This window comes from Octodon degus, unplaced genomic scaffold (assembly GCF_000260255.1).
Source record: "Octodon degus isolate 3935 unplaced genomic scaffold, OctDeg1.0 scaffold00248, whole genome shotgun sequence".
NCBI classification, from domain to species: domain Eukaryota; kingdom Metazoa; phylum Chordata; class Mammalia; order Rodentia; family Octodontidae; genus Octodon; species Octodon degus.
In genome coordinates this window covers 69101-79760 of record NW_004524824.1, presented here as the reverse complement: position 1 = coordinate 79760, position 10660 = coordinate 69101, and the positions used below count along the sequence as shown (strand labels likewise).

Here is a 10660-nt window from a genome sequence, read left to right as displayed (position 1 = left end):
GAAGATGTTCCATGCTCCTGGATGGGAAGAACCAACATTGTGAAGATGGCCATACTCCCAAAATTGCTGTACAGATTTAATGCAATCTCTATCAGACTACCACCAACATACCTCACAGAGCTAGAGAAATCATTCCTAAAATTTATTTGCAACCAGAAAAGACCTAGAATAGCAAAGGCAATCCTGGGCAATAAAGACGAGGAAGGAGACATGACAATTCCTGGCTTGAAGTCCTACTGCAAGACTATTGTGATAAAATGAAAATGGCACTGGCAACAAAATAGACCTGAGGATGAATGGAATAGATTAGAAGATGTTGAAGCACCTACGAACACACTCAGAGACCTTGTCCTTGACAAAGGGGGAAAACATACTCACTGGAAGAAAGATAGCCTCTTTAACAAATGGTGCTGGAAAAACTGGCTCTTCAAATGAAGAAAACTAAAACTTGAACAAGGTCTATCACCATGCACTACACTAAAGTCAAAATGGATTAAAGATCTAAACATTGAAGCACAGAAACTAAATCTCCTGGAAGAGAAAGTAGGAGGAATTCTTGAAGACATAAGGGTAGGCAGAGTTCATGAACAAAAATCAAATCGCATGGGAAACAGTTGAAAGAACAACTGGGAGCTGCTCTTACTGAGAAGTTTTTGCACATTAAAAGAAATTTTCAACAAACTGAAAAGAGAACCCTCAAATTTGGTAAAAATTATGACAAATAAGTACTCAGAGAAAAAGTTTTCTCTCTAGAATTTATAAAGAAGTAAAAAAAAAAAAAAAAACAAAAAACAAAAAACAAAAAACCTACTGCCCCTATATTTAAAGACCCAGTGTAGAAATGGGCATCTGAGATGAACACACACTTCCCAGAGGATGAAATTAAAGAAGCGAATAAATATATGATAAAATGTTCCACATCACTAGCCATCCACGAAATGCAATTTAAAACAACATTGAGATATCATCTCACCCCAGAAAGAATGGCTATCATAAAGAAATCACCCAACAACAAACGTTGGAAAGGCTGTGGGGAAAAAGGAACCCTTCTCCACTGCTGGGGGGAATGAAGACTGGTGCAACCATTATGGAAATCAGTGTGGAAACTCCTTAGAAAAGTTGGACTAGAAATCCCATTTAAACCAGCTATTCCTCTACGGGGAATTTTCCCAGAGGATCTGAAATCATCATGTCATACTGATATATGTGTGCCTATGTTTATAGCAGCACAATTTGTGATGGCCAAATCTTGGAAACAACCAAGATTCCCATCACCTGAGGAATGGTTGAAAAGATGTGGTATTTTTCACAATTAAGTATTACTCAGCTATAAGGAATAATAAACTCAAAGCCTTTATATTGAAGTGGATGCCACTTGAAGATATACTCATAAGTGAAATAAACCAGACACACATGTGTAAATATCTTACAGTTACCCTAGTACAAAAACTCAAAAAAAGAATTACAAATAGAAAGGTATAATACAAGTAAAAGGAAATCAGGAACTTGAGGACTAATTAAGAGAGGGAAATGAGAAGAGCTAGGAAACATGACAGTGACAAGCTATACAGTTATATATAGATGATGGGAAGTCAGTGATCCTGAGAATCTCCAGAAGATTTTTGAATCTAGCAGTTAATTGGAGACATTCTCACCCTGACTAACTATATATTCTGACAACTATGAACTAAGCAACTGTACTGAAAATGGTAATCTGTAATAGTAGGTTCATGCTTGGAGTGCCTGTCATTCTTGTCTTCTGAATATGGGCTGCTTGTCATGACATGCCAGTTGCTGCTGTGATGTCTCTCAGGTAGATGATAATTTGAAAGGAAGAGGGTGCTGAATTAAGGCTAGAGACACTAAAAGGGATGTTTTGGGACTGTCCTGCTTCAAGGTTGTATATGGTTAGATTTTTGGACTTATGTATAAACATAAGAATTATATAATTCTTTATGCCTATTTTTAAAATATATTCTAATTTTTAAATGTTTTTTTCATCATATTCTGTAGGGACTTAAAGTTCAACATATCAACACTTGATGAAAAAATACCTAATCCATATTATGTCTAAGATGTTTGATATTCAGACAAATAGTGAGGTTAAGCTTAACAGCCAGGTTGTATGGTAATAACAATAAGCTTCCTTCTGGAGGGTTAACAACCTAAGTTTTCAGACCAAAATTAGAGAAAAAGGAGGGCCACAAGGAAAGCCAACATTTTGACCCTAGCCTTCCAAAATCAATTGAGTCAGGATATTTGAGACCTTGTGCTGTAACACCATGTAACTCGGTAGTGTCCCAAATTTTCTGATCAAGGAGATTATGGGGCCAAAGAGGAAAGTGATTGGTGATGTAGAGTGTGCCAAAGGTGAGTCACATGGAGAAAAAATATTCTCTCAGGCTTTCACAGAGAGCACATGGGCCAAGCAGTGGCCATGACTCATCCACATGGCTGACACTGACAAAGGTTCTAAACTCTGAGGTACAGGATCTCAGGATAAATCTTGAGGGGATTTCACTGACCTTATCAGATCCAAAAGCTACAACTCTTGTTTCATAGGTCTTGCTTTATCTTGATCTTAACTATCCAGCAGAAAATTATAAAAATGAAGTAGAAGAAGTAAAGCCATGGTGTTATGTTGAGCTGTAGGGGACTCAGGTCAACAGTTTCTGACATTGCCAGTGAAGTGGAAGACCCAATACTATTATGGACTACTGGACTCTTTTAGAATATTTTGCTGAGTTAAAACACCTATAATATTCAAATAATAAAACTAAACCAAAAAAAGGGGCTACAGATGAATGTCCATTTTGTATCTGTGTATTCAAAATGGTTAGGTTACATATATAGTTACATTTTCTTAATGAATAAAGGAATTTGTTCTAATAGTGTTTGTAAATAGGATATCATGTTCACATCTTGTGCAGCAATTAACCACTAGGAAGAATGTATGCAATGTGTTAATTATTGAAACTGTCCTACCAATTTGGTTTGATACTTTCTCATTGCTTTTTGTTTTTCAATAAAATTATGGAAAAAAATAAATATTTTAACAGAAACACTAAATCATCTGGAAGAGAGAGGAAGTAGAACCCTTAAAGACATAGTTGTAGGCAAAGACTTTAAGAATAAAATCCCAATTGCATGGGAAATATTACAAAAATAACTTGGATCTAATCATAGTAAAAATATTTTGCAGAGCAAAAAGCCATCAACAGAGTTAAGAGACAACACACAAAAGGGACAAGATTTTTGCCCACTTTCTTCAGAGAAGAGACTATTGTCTAGACTACATAATGAACTAAAAAAATTCAAACATGTGCACATTTATTTATTTACTGTGTATTTTATTTACTTTTGCATTTTATGGAAGGTTGTAGAGGGTGTTCAGGGTCTCACCACTAGATTGTACTTGTACTGATCCGACTGTTTACAGCTTCCCAAGAGGTGGGATTATAGGTACATGCCACCATGCCCTGGCTCAATTGCCATCTCAGCATGCCCCAGGGGCAGGGCTATCATGGCAGGCCTGGGATTTGAACCCCTGGCCCCTGTGCCTGCTTGCATGTGCTTTAATCTGCTAAGCTATTTGGAAGGCCCTCACATACTGATTTAAAGACTCCAAAAATAGGGGCCGGGGAGATGGCTCAGTAGAATAAAGGCTTGCCTGGCAAGCACAAGGGTCTGAGTTCAATCCCCGGTTCTGAAAAGAAAAGACTCCAAAAATAGTTCTGTTAAATATGCACTTCTCAGGCAAAGAAGTACAAATAATAAAAAATAAGTGAAAAAATGTTCAACATCAGTGGTCATTTGAGAAATGCAAATTAAAAGAACACTGACATGGGCTAGCAAAATAGTTCAGCGGTCTAAAGTGCCTGCTTACGCAAGTGTAAGCAAGAATTCAAGGATCACAATGTGATCCCTGGCACCACATGCCACACTGGCACTGCCCCCAGGGTGGGCAGAACTAGCAAAAAAGAAAAAAAAAGGGCAAGAACACTGAGTATCAATCTTACCTCAAAAGAAGTGACTATCAGAAGAAATTAACTAATAACAAATTCTGGCAGAGCTGTGGAGAAAAAAATGATCATTTTCCACTATTGATAGGAGTATGTACTGTTGGAAACACTGTGGAAATCAGTATGAAGATTCCTCAAAAAAATAAAACCAGAAGTTCAATCTGACCCAGCTATTCTCCTTGGTATCTTCCTGGAAGAATTAAAAGCATCATACCACAGCAATATATGCATGCTCATGTTTATATATAGGCACAGTTTGTAATAGTTAACTCTTGAAAACAGCCTGAATGCCCATCAGCCCACGAATGGATAAAGAAGAATTTTTATACAGTGGAATACTACTTACCCTTCAAAAGGACAAACTCCAGATATTTCTGGGTAAATGCATGTACCTTGAGACCATAGTCTTAAGTGAAATAAATCGTGAGTAAAACATGTATAAATATAGCACTGTTTCTCTGATATGAGAAACTGAACCTGCAAATAAAGACCAAAAAGCAAGACATTATGAAATAGGAAGAAAATGTTCAAATGGGAACAAGAACTGTGCAGGAGGCAGTAGAAAAGGAAATAAAGGGGAATAAAAGAAAAGAAGGAAAAAGTGCAGACAAAATTTTTGCAAAGGGGAAAAGGAGGTGAAGGAAAGTAAAGAGAATGAGAAAACAGAAGAATCAAGTTATATTATGTACAGGAACAAATTCCCTACAATAAATGTGATCATTATGCATACCTAAAATGCACCAATAAACATAATCTTAACCAAACAAAATAAAAAAAATTTATAGAAGCCAGATGTAACCCAAATATATGTGCCAAATGAGAATTCTATTTATATATCATATGCCTGTATACTGTTTAACTTTATAACCTTATACAATATTTTTCTATTTTGTCCCACCTAACCTTATAGACTAGTAGGAATTTGACTCTTGCTGGCAAGTTCCCTAAAAAAAATCTTTTTGAAGATTTTCCAAATTGAAGTACAGTAACTCTGTTGTTGTGGTGGTGGTGTTCAGTAAATATTTTAACTATAATTTATCTCAGAGCTCCTGAAGAGATTTTATGGTTTTACATATAAAAATCTGAAATCCAAGTTGCTGAGCAACAAATGAATGACAGCCACTTAAAACAACAAAGTAGATGTCAGGAGGAAAAACCAGTATCCTGATTTTCAGCTTCAATTTCCAAGGTCTGTTCACAACCAGAAGGTGAGAGGGGATGGCCTGTGGCACAGTCTTGTTAGTCATGACCAAAGGCTTGTTTTGCTGCTACTGCTCAATTTGTAACTTGCCTGCTGTGAGGACTTGTGACCTCTGTGATTAGTCATGCCATCATCTTAGCTCAGATTTTGTCTTAGAAGAGGAAGCAATACTACTTCAGGTGGGGGCTGGTGAGATGGCTCAGTGGTCTAAAGCACCTACTTAGAACAAGTTCAGCGAAGCACAGGGACCGCGGTTCAATCCCCCAGCACCACATGCCAGCCAGCCTCGCCCCCTGGTGGGCTGAGCTGGCCACACACACACACACACACACACACACACACACACACACAAATAAAATAAAATACTGCTTCAGGTGAATGCAGAAGACAGGGGTCTAGCTGGAGAACAGCATAAACGTCCACAGACAGTATGTGGGAGATGAGAAAGCAGAATGGGTGAATTCACGCGATGGGTCTGGTAGCACAGACAGAGCACATCCCCAAGGAGGATGACAAGGTGGGCTGACCTTTACTATCATGTTAAACCATCTGTTAATTCCTCTGTTATCATTTCTTTGAAAACAAAGTGCAAGAAACTCCACAGACTTGGAAGCCCTGCTCAGCTCACTACTATATGTTCTTCTCAGACCTGTGCAGAGGCCTTTAGGAGGCTCATTGGCAAATTTAATGGACATCTGAATGAATGTTATGGGAAACTGCTTAAGAACCTCTGTGGTGATCCAGAGATGGAACCAACATCTTGCATGGTTTCACTTTCTGTAATTATGTCCATTAATTCATCCAGGAAATCAAGTCTTAGGTGGCAGTTTTGTAGAAGTGCCCATCCTCCCTAAGTCAACAATGATAAATGAAAATTGATTATTTTATGTTTCATTTAGGTATTCCAATTACTGCTTTCTTTACAAAGTAATTAAAATTTAATAGAGAAGCACAATACCTTTAAATTAACCTAGGATACAGTGTCATTTACATGAGATGCACTATGTTTGTGTGATTCCATGTATTTCTCCCATACAGTACTATCTGGTCAGTTGTAATGATGACCTATATTTGAGGTTAAGACAATAACTATAATAATAATAATAATAATAATAATAATAATAATAATAATGAAAGTAAAACATAAAATGGCCTGCAAAACTATGCAGGATTGCAGGTTTGAGCCCAGTCTGGGAAACTTAGTGACTTAGTGAGATCTTGCCACAAAAAAGTAAATAAATAAAAAAGGCCAGGGATATAATTCAATGCAAAGAACCTTTAATTAACTAAGTAATTAAAAACAGTGAACCTGCATGAAAATATCCATCTAACTCAGTGCTCTCCCCAAATTCCATTCATATCATTTTCCCAAAACCATAAAATCCTAAGGATAAACAGAGTGGAAAAAAATTAAAGATTAAGAATGTTGAACCCTAAGCTGGCAGTCAGGGAAAGTGACATTGTCATCTGATTTATATCATAACTTTCCAAACACCCAAGAACTGATGGCAGGAGGTAGGTATCTCTCTAAGTGGGCAATCTGGGTTAAAAGTAGCAGACAAAGTCTGCCCCCTGGTGGGATTCTGCCCTCCAGTGCAAGATGAGAAGCTGATTTATTCAGGGGATACCCACACTGGGATTGGACCTGAAACCAATACATTCAGAGTGCTGGTGCTGCAGGAGAAAGAAAGCTTACCCACTAAATTTTGAGATGTGTTGGAGAACCCAGTCTTGCCACTGGGTTCTCAGCTTACTACTGGGAGGCATGTGCTCTCTAGACTGGGAGAAACTACTCTGGGAATCCGACCACTCAAAAAACAAAAACCAGGGCTGGAGAGATGGCTCAGTGGAATAAATGCTTGCCTGGAAGTGCAGAGGCCTGAGTTCAACCCCCAGTTCTGAAAAAAAAAAACTTAGAAAACAGCAGGCCATATGTTTTGCAACAAGTTACTGTATGAGTATTAAGAGAGAATTTGTGTAACACAACTGGAGCCAAATTTGTGGTCAAGCAATAACAATTTTTCCAATACCTATTTTATGAAAGACTTTTTTCCCCCTGTATTTTAGGGAGGGGTCTACATGGTGTTCAGGGTCTCACTATTAAATCAGACTCATAGTGGCCCTCCTGTTTACAGCCTCTCAAGTGCTATGATTACAGGTGTGTGCCACCATGTCCAGTCTCACCATCTCAGCACACCATGGGGATGGGGCCAGCACAGCAGGCATGGGGGAATCGAGCTTCCAGCCCCTTCCCCTGCTTTCAGGCTCTTTAATCCACTGAGCTATTTGGCTGGCCCCTCTATGGAATACTTTTAATAAAATCAAAATGTTCCTATCATAATTCTGCAATGTTTACAGAACTAGACATTTGGTCTTACATTTCCCATGCTCAGCTGCAAGAGCTTTTGAGCATGGACATCTTACCCTTGCCCCATGGACACATAAAGGGCTTCTTGTTTTAATCTCTTCCCCAAGGCCATGATGGAGTCTGTGAGGTCTGAGCCCATAGACAGGAGGTAGATGGCAGGTGGGGATACTCACCACTATACTAACAAGGATGGGCTGTCAGGAGACAAATGAGTGGTGACTGTGGATCAGATGCTTCCCATGTCTTTTCCAAGTTCAGAATAACTGCTTCTGCATATTTTTCTCCCATAGAATCTATGATGTACTTACAGCCTGCTAAAAACAGTATAAAGTTCAACAAAAATAGGTCATGCAACTCCCTCATGTATGCAACCAGTATGGCTTCCAAAATGTACCTTTTAAAAATATCTCAAAGACATCCATAGGAATCTTGCCAAGAAACAATGCAGATAATTATTTGTCTTCTTTGCTTGTTTATATTCCCAGTCTACAGGTGGAGAATCTGTGTTGCATGTGCAGTACAAAATCATACAGGTAGAACCTTTGGAGTTTCTCAGGATCATTGCCTTGCCCAGGTCTTAACCATCCAGCATGAAAGTATAAAAACGAAGTATAAGAAGTAGTCGGGCTGGTGAGATGGCTCACTGGTCTAAAGCACCTACTTAGAACAAGCTTAGCAAAGCACAGGGACCACGGTTCAATCCCCCAGCACCACATGCCAGCCAGCCCCACCCCCTGGTGGGCTGAGCTGCCCCCCACACACAAATAAATAAAATAAAATAAAATAAAATAAAATAAAATAAAAAAGAAGTAAAGCCATGCTGTTATGTGGAGCTGTAGGGGACTCAGGTCAACAATTTCTGACACTGCCAGTGAAGTGGAAGACCCAGTACCATTATGGACTACTGGACTCTTTTAGAATATTTTACTGAGTTAACACACCTATAATATTCAAATAACAGAACTAAACAAGAAAAAGGGATACAGATGAATGTCCATTTTGTATCTGTGTATTCAAAATGGTTAGGATAGATATATAGTTACAGTCTCTTAATGAATAGAGGGATTTGTTCTAATAGTGTTTGTAAATAGGATATCATGTCCACATCATGTATAGCAATTAACCACTAGGAAGGCAGTATGCAATGTGTTAATTACTGAAATTGTCCTGCCTATTTGACTTGAAACTGTCTCATTGCTATTTGTTTCTCAATAAAATTATAGGAAAAAATCATACAGGTAAACTCTGGATCCCACGTCGGGTGATTCTCTAGAGGCCATTTCCCTATAGACTACTTCATTCCTCCTGCCTCTACATTTTTCTTGGTTAAATAATCACTAATGTACTACTAGCCAAACAAAGTGGAAGTATCATTTTGATGCTTGAGAACAATACCTTTATATATTTCCTTATATGCCAAATTTAGAATCATAGCTTTTCATTCACTTTTGTTGCCCTCCTCGAACCAAAAGAGTTTAATAAATCACTTAGCCTAATATGTCACTTAGCCTAATGTACACCTCACTAATTTATTTATTATTTACTTTTCCATTTTTCACATTTGTGTTTCTAGAAAGCTACCCAGCCCGCGTGCGCCGCCCTCCGGGGGCTCGCGCCTGCCACGAGGGAGCGTCCGCGCCCCGCGCGCCCAGCTGCTGAGGAGAGATTAAGAGATGAAGATGAAATAGCAACATAAATTACCTATTGTCATTTTAAAATATAATTAATATTTATACATTCTGGAAATCTCAAAGAATGAATGTGTTCTTTAGTTGACAACGCTGAAGTAAATGAAATCAGGTGATAAGTATGATGCTTGTATAATACATTTGGATGTTTTCCTCTCAGTTTACTTCCTATGAAGTTCTTCCAAATGTTGGCTGACATTTGCCCTGATGCATCCCACGGCTCATCCACAAGCGATCCACGCTTCATAACGGAGCTGCTGTATGCTGGCTATTGGAAGGAGGTGATTCAGAAGATAGGGAGGTCTCCATCAACGGATCAGTTGCAGTTCAGGTTTTCCTGCTCCTGGCTCTGGTTCCTTCAGAAGCCTCTGCTGTGCTGAGTTGGATCTACCTGCCTGTCATTCCGATTTTAGCGGCAGCAGTTTGCCTATGACCTCATTCTCATGGCTTTAATAAAAGTTGTTGTTTTTTCAACTGGAAAAAAAAAAAAAAAAAAAGCTACCCAGCAGCCTATAGTGAAATTCTTATTGGTAATCATAGCTTAAATATTTCTTTAAATTTAAAGGGAAATTCTCCTTCAAAAGAATCTCTCGTGTTTCCATTTAATGCATTCCCTTTACTTGGGCAGTGGTCCTGTCAGGACACCAGCTTCTAATAAGCAGAAGACATTGGATGCTTTGATTTATCATAGATAGGCATTTGGAAGAAGTTTCTTCTCAGAGCTTACTTTACTAAACCAAATTTTCCACATTTTCTCATTTCTTGATAACTGAAAGTAGCATGGGAGAAGAGATGGGTCATATCATGTAAAATTTTTCAGTAATAGTTCACAGATACTATTCATCAAACCTTCTGGCCATTTAAGTAATATGTACATCCTGTATTTCTTTACTACATTTTATGTCATATTCTAATGCCAAAATATCTGACTATCTAAAATCAAACGTGATATGTTCCACAGTCAGTGTGTGCTAACACCAGCCTACTGTTTCAAACTAGGCATAGTCTCTTATGTTTTCACTTAGTTTATACATTTTACCTGGGCAATGGAGTTATTCTAAATGATGCACAAGAACAATACATTACCTTTATGGTATATCTAATATGCTAGACTAAGAATCATAGTGTTCTCATTTACTTTTGTTATCCCACTTGGACCAAAAGAGCTTAATAAATCACATAGCCCTATGTAAACTTAGCCTAGTGTACTGTTCCAAAGTAGGAACAGTCCTTGGATGTTTGACTTCTGTGTCTTCATGGTAATAAATCTATATGATAAATAAATAACTAAAGATTCATTTCCTTATTTTAAAGAAGTCTGATTTTCCACACAAAATTCTTTTATGATTAAGAAATTTATCTTATTCATTCTAGTTTGTTC

At 38.0% G+C, this 10660-nt stretch overlaps 1 pseudogene; it reads left to right on the top strand.

Annotated features, from left to right (window-relative positions):
* The first annotated feature begins 5692 nt into the window (after positions 1-5692).
* LOC105740961 overlaps positions 5693-10660 on the top strand; it is a 13368-nt pseudogene continuing 8400 nt past the window's right edge.